The following is a 9,529-nucleotide window of genomic DNA, read 5'->3' as shown; positions in this document are numbered from 1 at the left end:
GGGGGGGAAGGGGGCGGGGAGCGGACGGGACGGGACGGGGGAGGGGAGAGGAAGAAAGGATGGGTGGGAGAGTGGAAGGGGGAGAGAGAGAAAGGAAGAAAAAGAAAAGAAAAGAAAAGAAAAGAAAAGAAAGAAAGAAAGAAAGAAAGAAAGAAAGAAAGAAAGAAAGAAAGAAAGAAAGAAAGAAAGAAAGAATCAGAGAGACAAGAAAGAATCAGAGAGACAAGAAAGCAAGAAGATGGAAAGGGAAGGAAGGAAGGAAGGAAGGAAGGAAGGAAGGAAGGAAGGAAGGAAGGAAGGAAGGAAGGATTCAGAGAGAGACAAGAAAGCAAGAAAATGGAAAGAGTGAATGGAAGACTGAAAGAAAGAATCAGAGCGGCAAGAAAGGATGAAAAGAGTAAATGGAAAAGTGAAAGACAGAAAGAATCAGAGAGAGGGAGAGAGAGAAGAAAGCAAGAAAAGGAAAGAAAGAAAGCATCAGAGAGACAAGAAAGCAGAAAAGAATCAGACAGAAAGACAAGAAAGCAAGAAAAGGATGGAAAAAATTAATGAGAGAGGAAGAAAGAAAGAAAGAAAGAAAGAAAGAAAGAAAGAAAGAAAGAAAGAAAGAAAGAAAGACAGAAAGAAAGAATCCAGATCTCGAAGGGAACTCGGATCAACTGTCAAAGCTTGCGGACTGGCGCCCCAACTCCAGGGCCTCCCCCCAACAACTGCAGGGAGGTCGGGCCAGTGCATTCAGCTGGGCTATGAAGCAGAGGCTCCGGGCTTCCCTTTGCCAGCCAGCCTCAGCAGCGACCAGGCCGTTGCCCAGGAACCTTGGAGTCATGGGCTGGCTCAGGGAACAAGCGCCAGGAGAAGGGGCTGGGAGCCAGGACTCCTGGGTTCTCCTCCGCCTGGGCTCCCAGAGGTGTGGGAATGGCTGCGAAGAGGCCAGGCCTGGCGCCAGACCTCCATCCTGGCCTCTGTTCGCCCAGGTTGTGCCTCGAAGCACTTTGAAACAATGCAAGGATTGCCCAGTGTTTATTCAAGCGAGCTTTCCTAAGCGGTCGTTTTGGCCAGGGGCCCCGGGGAAAGTTGGATGGCTCCACTGCGAGGCAGCTGCTTTCCCCTGGAGGGTCGCCAAAGCCCTGGCCTGAGCATATATTTCCATAGCAGCACCCAAAAAAAAAACCTTTTCTCTCTAAGGTGGCATTTGGGTGGTCAGATCTACCCTGGAGGTAGGGCAAGCCAAATAAATAAGTGGTTTTTGCCCATAGCCCTGTGTTCTGATCTCGACCTTATAGACAGAGATTTGTGCATTCATCAGGAAATCCCTTCTTCAGAGGAGGACAGACTGCAGCTTTAGTTGCCCTGTGAGATTTGTGCCTGTGGGTTGTATGTTCCATTGGCACAGCCTATGCTGAGCAACCAACTCCACCCCCTTGTAAGGGTTCTCCAAGATGCCCTCCCAAAGTGGGGCAAACCCTGGGGTTTTTGCACAGGGACAGGAGAGTAAATCTATTTTCCCTGAAGGTTATTTTTCCCTTACTGAAAAATGCTTGCTGTGTGTGTTGACCGCAACTTTGCCTTGCCCGTAAAAGAAATCTTTGAACATTTGGCACTGTGAGAAAGGGGGTTATAACTATTTTTACATAAAGTGCTCGTAGATCAGTGGTACAAGCGAGTTAGGGTTACCAACCTCCAGGTAGTAGCTGGAGATCTCCTGCTATTACAAGTGATCTCCAGCTGACAGAGATCAGTTTCCCTGGAGAAAATGGCCACTTTGGCAATTGGACTCTATGGCGTTGAAGTCCCTCCCCTACTCAAACCCTGCCCTCCCCAGGCTCCGCCACAAAAACCTCCCATCCGTGGCGAAGAGGGACCTGGCAACCCTAAAGCGAGTTGATATTATTCGCTTCACAGCACCGTGGTTAGGACCTGAAGACGCACTAACAAATAAAATTGGCCAGTCATCTCCAAAGGCATTCAAGGGAGTGTTGAGAAGTGCTTGATTTCTGAATAAAATAAATGCCGGGGCTGAAGCCTGTGTGGGAACTAGGGGTGCCAACTCCACGTTGAGAAATTCCTGGAGATTTTGGGGTGGAGCCTGGCGAGGGGAGGGACCTCAGAGTGGCATATTACCATAGGGCCCACCCTCCAAAGCACCCATTTTCTCCAGGGGAACTAACCTCCATAGCCTGGAGATCAGTTGTAATTCTGGAAGATCTCCAGGCCTTACCTGGAAGTTGGCAAGCCATTGGGAGCCCTGCCATGTGCCTGACAAGTAAGCTCTTTAATGCTTGCTGAGTACCACAGACAGGCTGAAGTTGCTAAAAGCTGGAAGAATGGCATTCTGTATATGCTCAGAGACCACCAGGGTGCCTGGATATTTCCTCCCATGGGGCGAAAAGCAGCCATGGGGGTTAAAGCAGGAGGGCAGTATAAGGACATAAGAAAGGTCATGCTGGATCAGACCAAGGCCCATCAAGTCCAGCAGCCTGTTCACACAGTGGCCAACCAGGTGCCTCCAGGAAGCCTACAAACAAGACAACTGCAGCAGCACCATCCTGCCTGTGTTCCACAGCACCTAATATAATAGGCATGCTCCTCTGATCCTGGAGAGAATAGGTAGGCATCATGACTAGCATCCATTTTTACTAGTGGCCATGGATAGCCCTCTCCTCCATGAACATGTCCACTCCCCTCTTAAAGCCTTCCAAGTTGGCAGCCATCACCACATCCTGGGGCAGGGAGTTCCACAATGTAACTATGTGTTGTGTGAAGACTTTCTTTTATCTGTTTTGAATCTCTCACCTTCCAGCTTCAGCAGAGAAATGGTTATGGGGGAAATGGCTTTTTAAAAAAACCACTTGCACTGTGGTCCCGGTTTGGATCTTCGTTCATTTCGTTTTTAATATGGAAAAAAGCAACCTAGGAGATTTTGGTTTTGATGTGGATAGCCCAGGCTAGCCAGATCTTGGAAGATAAGCAGGGTCTGCCCTGGTCAGTATTTGGATGGGAGACCACCAAGGAATACCAGGGTCGCAAGGCGGAGGCAGGCAATGGCAAACCACCTCTGAACGTCTCTTGCCTTGAAAACCCCATGGGGTCGCCACGGGTCAGCTGTGACTTGACAGCAAAAAAAAAAAAAAAAAGGAGATCCTTGACCATGGATCTACCATTTGGTGGGTCTCAGGCAACCCTTTATGTAGCTTAAGATTCTGCACTACACTCCACAGACATTGGGGATGCCTTCCATTCCTCTTAGGCCCCAAGGCAGGCAAAGAGAGGACCCCTCCCAAAATTCAGCCACAAACCCCCCACCCCATTTTGGAGATCCACTGCAGAAGAAGACAACTCACAGCTGAGCAAACTGGTACACTTTGGAGGCGCTCCTGCAAACTCTCAGGAAGGAAACAGGTGGGGAAAGAAATCGGATCGGCAAAGGATGTAGATCTGGGGCAGGATGTGGGTTTCCCTTTCTCCTCTCCCCCCTACCATCCTCAGCAGATTTTTCTCCCCCATCTCCGCGTCTCTGTTTGGCCCGTGCCTGCTCCCCTGCTGGGGGCGAAGGGAGAGGAGATGGGCTCCTACAGTTGACTCAGCACAGTTCGGTTTTGCTGAGTAAGACGGCAGAGATTGGGAGATTCTCTCCTGACTCTTTCTTTTGCCCACACCCTGGGTCCCCCCCCCCCCCCCGCATCCTTATACTGGGCTATGATTCAGGAGCCGCCTCCTTGTAAGAACTCAGGAATCTTGCAATCCAGCTTGCCCCCCCCTTGAAACAATACACCCCTACTCCACTCCCACATCCCTGTCTTGATCTGAGGAATCCTTCTTCCCTTCCAGTGACCTCTCCTTGCTAACTCATTATCCCCACCTCCACGTACCTACGTCTTCCACCACCACCCCTCCCAGCTGAAGCAAGAAGGTATTCTGCCCATTAGGGCACATTCCCCCATCCCCAAAGAACCCAGGTGTCCAGGATTCCAGCCGCCACAAGAAAAGAAGAGAAAATAAAAGACATGGGGGGGGGAGGGGAAAGAGGAAGTGGGAAACTGTTTTTTTTCTGAAAAAGAAATATATCTGGGATCAGCAAAATGTAAAACGCCAGCAAAATGTAAACCACGTCTGGAGACCAACATGAAGAGATCCAAGTTCCATGGAATGGGAGGGGGGAGAAGGGAAAGGAAAAAGGTTTCTTGCATCATAGAGACAAAATTATACACTTTTGCTCCAGATTAATTAATCCAAAAATCCTGCCACACCCTGGTTCCGTACTTACTGGCATGGGTAAGGATTCTCTTAGCATGCACTTCCCGGGCCTCGGCCCCTCTTTAAGCACCCTGATTGTGCGTACGAAAGAGTAGGTCAGGACTTAGAAGGAGCTGCCGGTCTGGGTGATGGGGTGTGTGAGGGTGGGGGGACAGATCCCTGCTCCTGAAGCCCCGTCAGTAGAGGCAAATTTTTAACTGGAGAGGTGAGGGAGCTTAAGTTCACTAGGAAAGGCTCACCCGTTTGCTCTGATGTTTGGGAGCAGTCAGATGTGTCAGTAAGGGCAATGTACTCTGCACATGTTCAGAGGCTCTCTTGCCTTTCAGCAACGGGACATATTCCACTCCGGGCTCAGATCTTACAAGTTCAGGCTCATGTGTTGTTTGGCTTCCTTCCTTACGCCTTTCTAATGTCTGGCTTTGCATCTGCACACGTTGCCACAAATATTTTCCCAAGGGAAGTTGTGTGGGAAAAGCCCACCTACTTAAATTGCTCAAAATACTCTGAATATGTCAGCTCTCTCTCTCTCTCTTGCTTGCTCTCAGCACATCTCTGGTAAATTGTAAAGACATAATCTACAAGTAAAAAGTACTGGTTTAAAAAAAAAAATCCTTCCCAACCCTATATGTGAAATTCTGCAAAACCTAGAAATATTCATATGGTCAACGAGATCTCAGTATACCCCATGGTACATTTAGGGTTGCCAAGTCCCTCTTCACCACCGGCGGGAGGTTTTTGGGGCAGAGCCTGAGGAGGGCAGGGTTTGGGGAGGGGAGGGACTTCAATGCCATAGAGTCCAATTGCCGAAGCAGCTGTTTTCTCCAGGTGAACTGATCTGTATTGGCTGGAGATCAGTTTAATAGCAAATCTCCAGCTAGTACCTGGAGGTTGGCAACCCTAGGTACTCTTGATCACTAGTGGCAATTGTAGAGATATGCAAAGAGGGTCCATGGCTCAGGGGGAGAGCATCGGCTTGGCATGCTGAAGGCCCCAGGTTCAAGTCCAGTTAAAAAGAACCAGGCAGTAGGTGATATGAAAGGCCTCCGAGACCCTGGAGAGCTGGCTGCCAGTCAGAGCAGGCTATCCCGATTGGACCAACAGTCTGATTCAGTATAAGGCAGCTTCACATAGGTGTGTTCAATACATATTGATATTTCTAATATGTATTATCCTTTGTGTGTGTAAAGTGCCGTCGAATTGCAGTCGACTTATGGCGACCCCTTATAGGGTTTTCAAGGCAAGAGACTAACAGAGGTGGTTTGCCAGTGCCTTCCTCTGCACAGCAACCCTGAACTTCCTTGGTGGTCTCCCATCCAAATACTATCCAGGGCTGACCCTGCTTAGCTTCTGAGATCTGACGAGATCAGGCTATCCTGGGCCATCCAGGTCAGGGCGTATTATCCTTTGCTGTATGTTTTATTTTGCTGTCACAGCATTTCATTTCTGCTTCCGTAATACCATTTCTTGCACTGTTTAAGATGCCACGTTTGAGGGTTGGTTGTTTTACTTTTGGTTTTGAACTGAAAATGCTTGTAACTCTTATCGTAAGCCACCTTGAACCATGAGGAAAGGTGGGCTATAGTTTGATAAATTAATAAATAAATGTTTGTGCCTTTTTCAGATTTCTACAATCCTAGTCTTATTACATGGTTTATTAGATGTCTCAGCCCATTGGCGCAGAGTGGTAAGCTGCAGTACTGCAGTCCTAGCTCTGCTCACGACCTGAGTTCGATCCCAACGGAAGTCGGATTCAGGGAACCGGCTCAAGATTGACTCAGCCTTCCACCCTCCCGTGGTCAGTAAAATGAGTACCCAGCTTACTGGGGGTAAAGGGAAGATGACTGGGGAAGGCACTGGCAAACCATCCCGTAAACAAAGTCTGCCTAGGAAACGTCAGGATGTGACGTCACCGCATGGGTCATGAATGGCCCGGTGCTTGCACAGGGGACCTTTACTTTTACCGTCAGATTGATTACAGTGGCTTGCATGATGTAATCTGCCTTGAGTCTCAAGTGAGAAAGGCGGACTATAAATGCATGTATAAAATCCCCACTTCCCCCCTCAATGCTTTCATTCTTCCTCCTTCCAATATCTGAAGAGGGCTAGTCCATTGTTGCCAAAGCAGCACAATGAAGACCGTCAGATTTATGATGGCACAGACTTTAATGGATTACAGCCCATTTCAGAAGCATGAGGCATGCCCTTAGTTGGCAGATACACACACACACACACACACACTGCCAGCTGGGACATACTGCATGCTTCTACAGACGTGGGCTTCGATCCAGGAAAGTTTATGCAATCCTGACTGTAATTATTATTAACAGTGCCACCAACATACAGTGCTTTGAGAGGTACATATGAAGCTATACATGAATCAGACCCTTGGACCATCAAAGTCAGTATTGTTTACTCAGAGTGGCAGCAGCTCTCCCGGGTCTCAGGCGGGAGGTCTTTCCCATCACATACAACCGCATCTTTTTAACTGGAGATGCTAGGGGTTGAACCTGGAGCCTTCTGCATGCCACGCTCTTCCACTGAGAAGAAGAAGAGTTGGTTTTTATATGCTGACTTTCTCTACCGCTTAAGGAAGAATCAAACTGGCTTACAATCACCTTCCTTTCTCCCCACAACAGACACCCTGTGATAGAGGTGGGGCTGAGAGAGCTCTAAGAGAGCTGTGACTAGCCCAAGGTCACCCGGCTGGCTTCATGGAGTGGAGAAACAAATCCAGTTCACCAGATTAGCCTCTGCCGCTCATGTGGAGGAGTGGGGAATCGAACCCGGTTCTCCAGATCAGAGTCCACCGCTCCAACACGCTTAACCATTACGCCACAGCCCCCAAAAGGTTACAGTCTCAGACTGGACATATAGACACCAAAGGGAGGGGAAGGAGAGAAACCATAGAGAGAAGGAGGCATTGGGAGAGTTTGGAGTAACACAGGGCACAATTGTGATTGTGTACAGATCGAGGATCAATGAAATATAGGACAGTTTTGGACAGGTGGCTGGAGAAAGTCAGAAGAAATGGCTACAGAATGATCCAGGACTGGGACCATAACCCAAAATGGAAAACGCTGCAGCCAGGGCTGGTTCAAGGCATTTTTTTCAGAACAAGCAAAGTTCCTCCCAAGTAGCTCTATGGGCAGAACACAAGTCCTGGCTGCAGATGACCCAACTGGTTCTAAAGAAAAAGGGGAGGAAGGGGAGGGGAATGCTCAACAAACCCAAAATGGAAGAAACCGCCCAAAACTGAGCCTCCCGCCCCCCCCCCAAAAGACTCCAAAGGAACGTAAGGTATCAAGGGAATAAAAATAACAAATTGACTTGACACTAATGCAAAGGATGACTTTACGGTATTTTTTAATATACGTTTTAACCTGTGTTTTATCTCTGAGCCCAGCTTGCCGGGAATGAGGGCGGGATAGAAATGCATTAAATAAACAAACAAACAAATAAATAAAAACAGAAGAGTTCCTCCAACAAGACTGAATATGCACAGAACCATCTAAACAAGACATCGACCTAGTGGTATATAGCATGTCCTTAGGGTGCATTTTTGCAATGTTTTATTCATTTTGACTTCATTTTTATTAGGGTTGCCAGGTCTGCCAAAAAATACAAATCAGTGGGTTCTAGATCAAATCAAGCCTGAACTGACCCAAGAAGCTAAAATGACTAAACTGAGGCTATCGTATTGTCATGAGACGACAAGAGTCACTGGAAAAGACCGTCATGATAGGAAAAGTTGAGGGCAGCAGGAAAAGAGGAAGACCCAACAAGAGATGGATTGACTCAATAAAGAAAGCCACAGCCTTCAATTTGCAAGATCTGAGCGAGGCTGTCAAAGAGAGGACACTTTGGAGGACTTTCATTCATAGGGTCGCCATGAGTCGGAAGCGACTTGACGGCACTTAACACGCACACAGGTCCCTCTTCACCAGTGGGAGGTTCAATGCCATAGAGTCCAATGGCCATAGCGGCCATTTTTCTCCAGGTGAACTGATCTCTATCAGCTGGAGATCAGTTGTAGTAGCAGGAGATCTCCCGCCGCCACCTGGAGTTGGCAACCCTAATTTTTATAGCCCTGCCGAGGTTCTCTTCTCCCCCTGCCTGGGTTTTCTTTGGCTTCTCCCTGGTTCCCGGTTTGCTGCCCGCACCCCCCGCCCTCAAGGTGCCTGCGGGTGGCACGCGGCCGGGCAAAGAAAGACCCCCGCTCCGCCCCCCAGGGTTATGGGGGGGGACGAGGCGACCGCCGCTGCAGCGCCCCCGCCAGGCCCGGGCAAGCACTTTTCGCCGCTGCAGGGCCGCGCCGGCGCCACTAGGTGGCCCCCGAGGGGCGAGCTCCGGGGTCGCGGCGCCTGCGGGGGAGGGGGCGTCCAACCCCCCCCCCATTCTTAAAAAGCCGGACCCACAACTGGGGGGGGGGGAGAGAAATGGGACATGTTTTCTTAGGGCAATCTGGAGAGCCGAAGATAAAGCGCGGGGGGGGGGGCTCGCTTCCAAATTGGGGCTCCGGGGGGGGGGAACCGGCGTCACTCCGGTTTGACGGAGGGGCCGCGATCCCGGGGAGGGGCCGAGCCGCCCCGAGACCCCCTCCGAGGATCGGGGGCGCTCGCTTCCTGACCGGGGGGGGGGAAACCGGAGTCACTCCGGATTAACGGGGGGAGGGGAAGGGGGGAGGGAGGGCGCGCGGGTCCGAGCCGCCCCGAGACCCCCTCCGGGAACCGGGGCGCCGCCTTCCCGACTGGGGGAAACCGGAGTCACTCCGGATTAACGGCGGGGGCCGCGATCCGGGGCGAGGATCCGGGGCGGGAGGAGCCCCCCCCGGAGACCCTCCTCCGAGGACCGGCCGACCCGCCTCCCTCTCCCCCCCACCCTCTCCCCCCCACCCCCAGCCTGGAAGAGGGTGACGCGCGGCCGTGTGAACGCGCAGGAATGCGGCCCGGCCGGGCGGGGAGGAGGGAGGGAGGAAGCGGGCGGGGTCACGTGAGGCTTCCTCCCCCCCCCGCACCTCCCCTCCCCTCCCCATCTCTCCTCCCCATCTCTCCTCCCCTCCCGCACCCTGCCGACAAAGTTGCAAAGGCAGGAAGCGCAGGAGGGCAACAAAGTTTCCGAGGCGGAGGGGGGCCGGATCCGGAGCGGGAGGATCCGGGGCGGCAGCCTGGGGTCTCCCCCCACCCCCCCTGCTCCTTCGGCCCCCTTCCCCGGCCCAGGCCGAGCGGCGTCGCCCCCCAACCGGCTCCTTCCAGGGCAGCTGCCGGCCCGGCGGGCG

The sequence above is a fragment of the Euleptes europaea genome, chromosome 18 (genome assembly GCF_029931775.1).
Source record: "Euleptes europaea isolate rEulEur1 chromosome 18, rEulEur1.hap1, whole genome shotgun sequence".
Lineage (NCBI taxonomy): Eukaryota > Metazoa > Chordata > Lepidosauria > Squamata > Sphaerodactylidae > Euleptes > Euleptes europaea.
The sequence above is the reverse complement of the archived record's forward strand: the minus strand, read 5'-3'. Positions refer to the sequence as shown.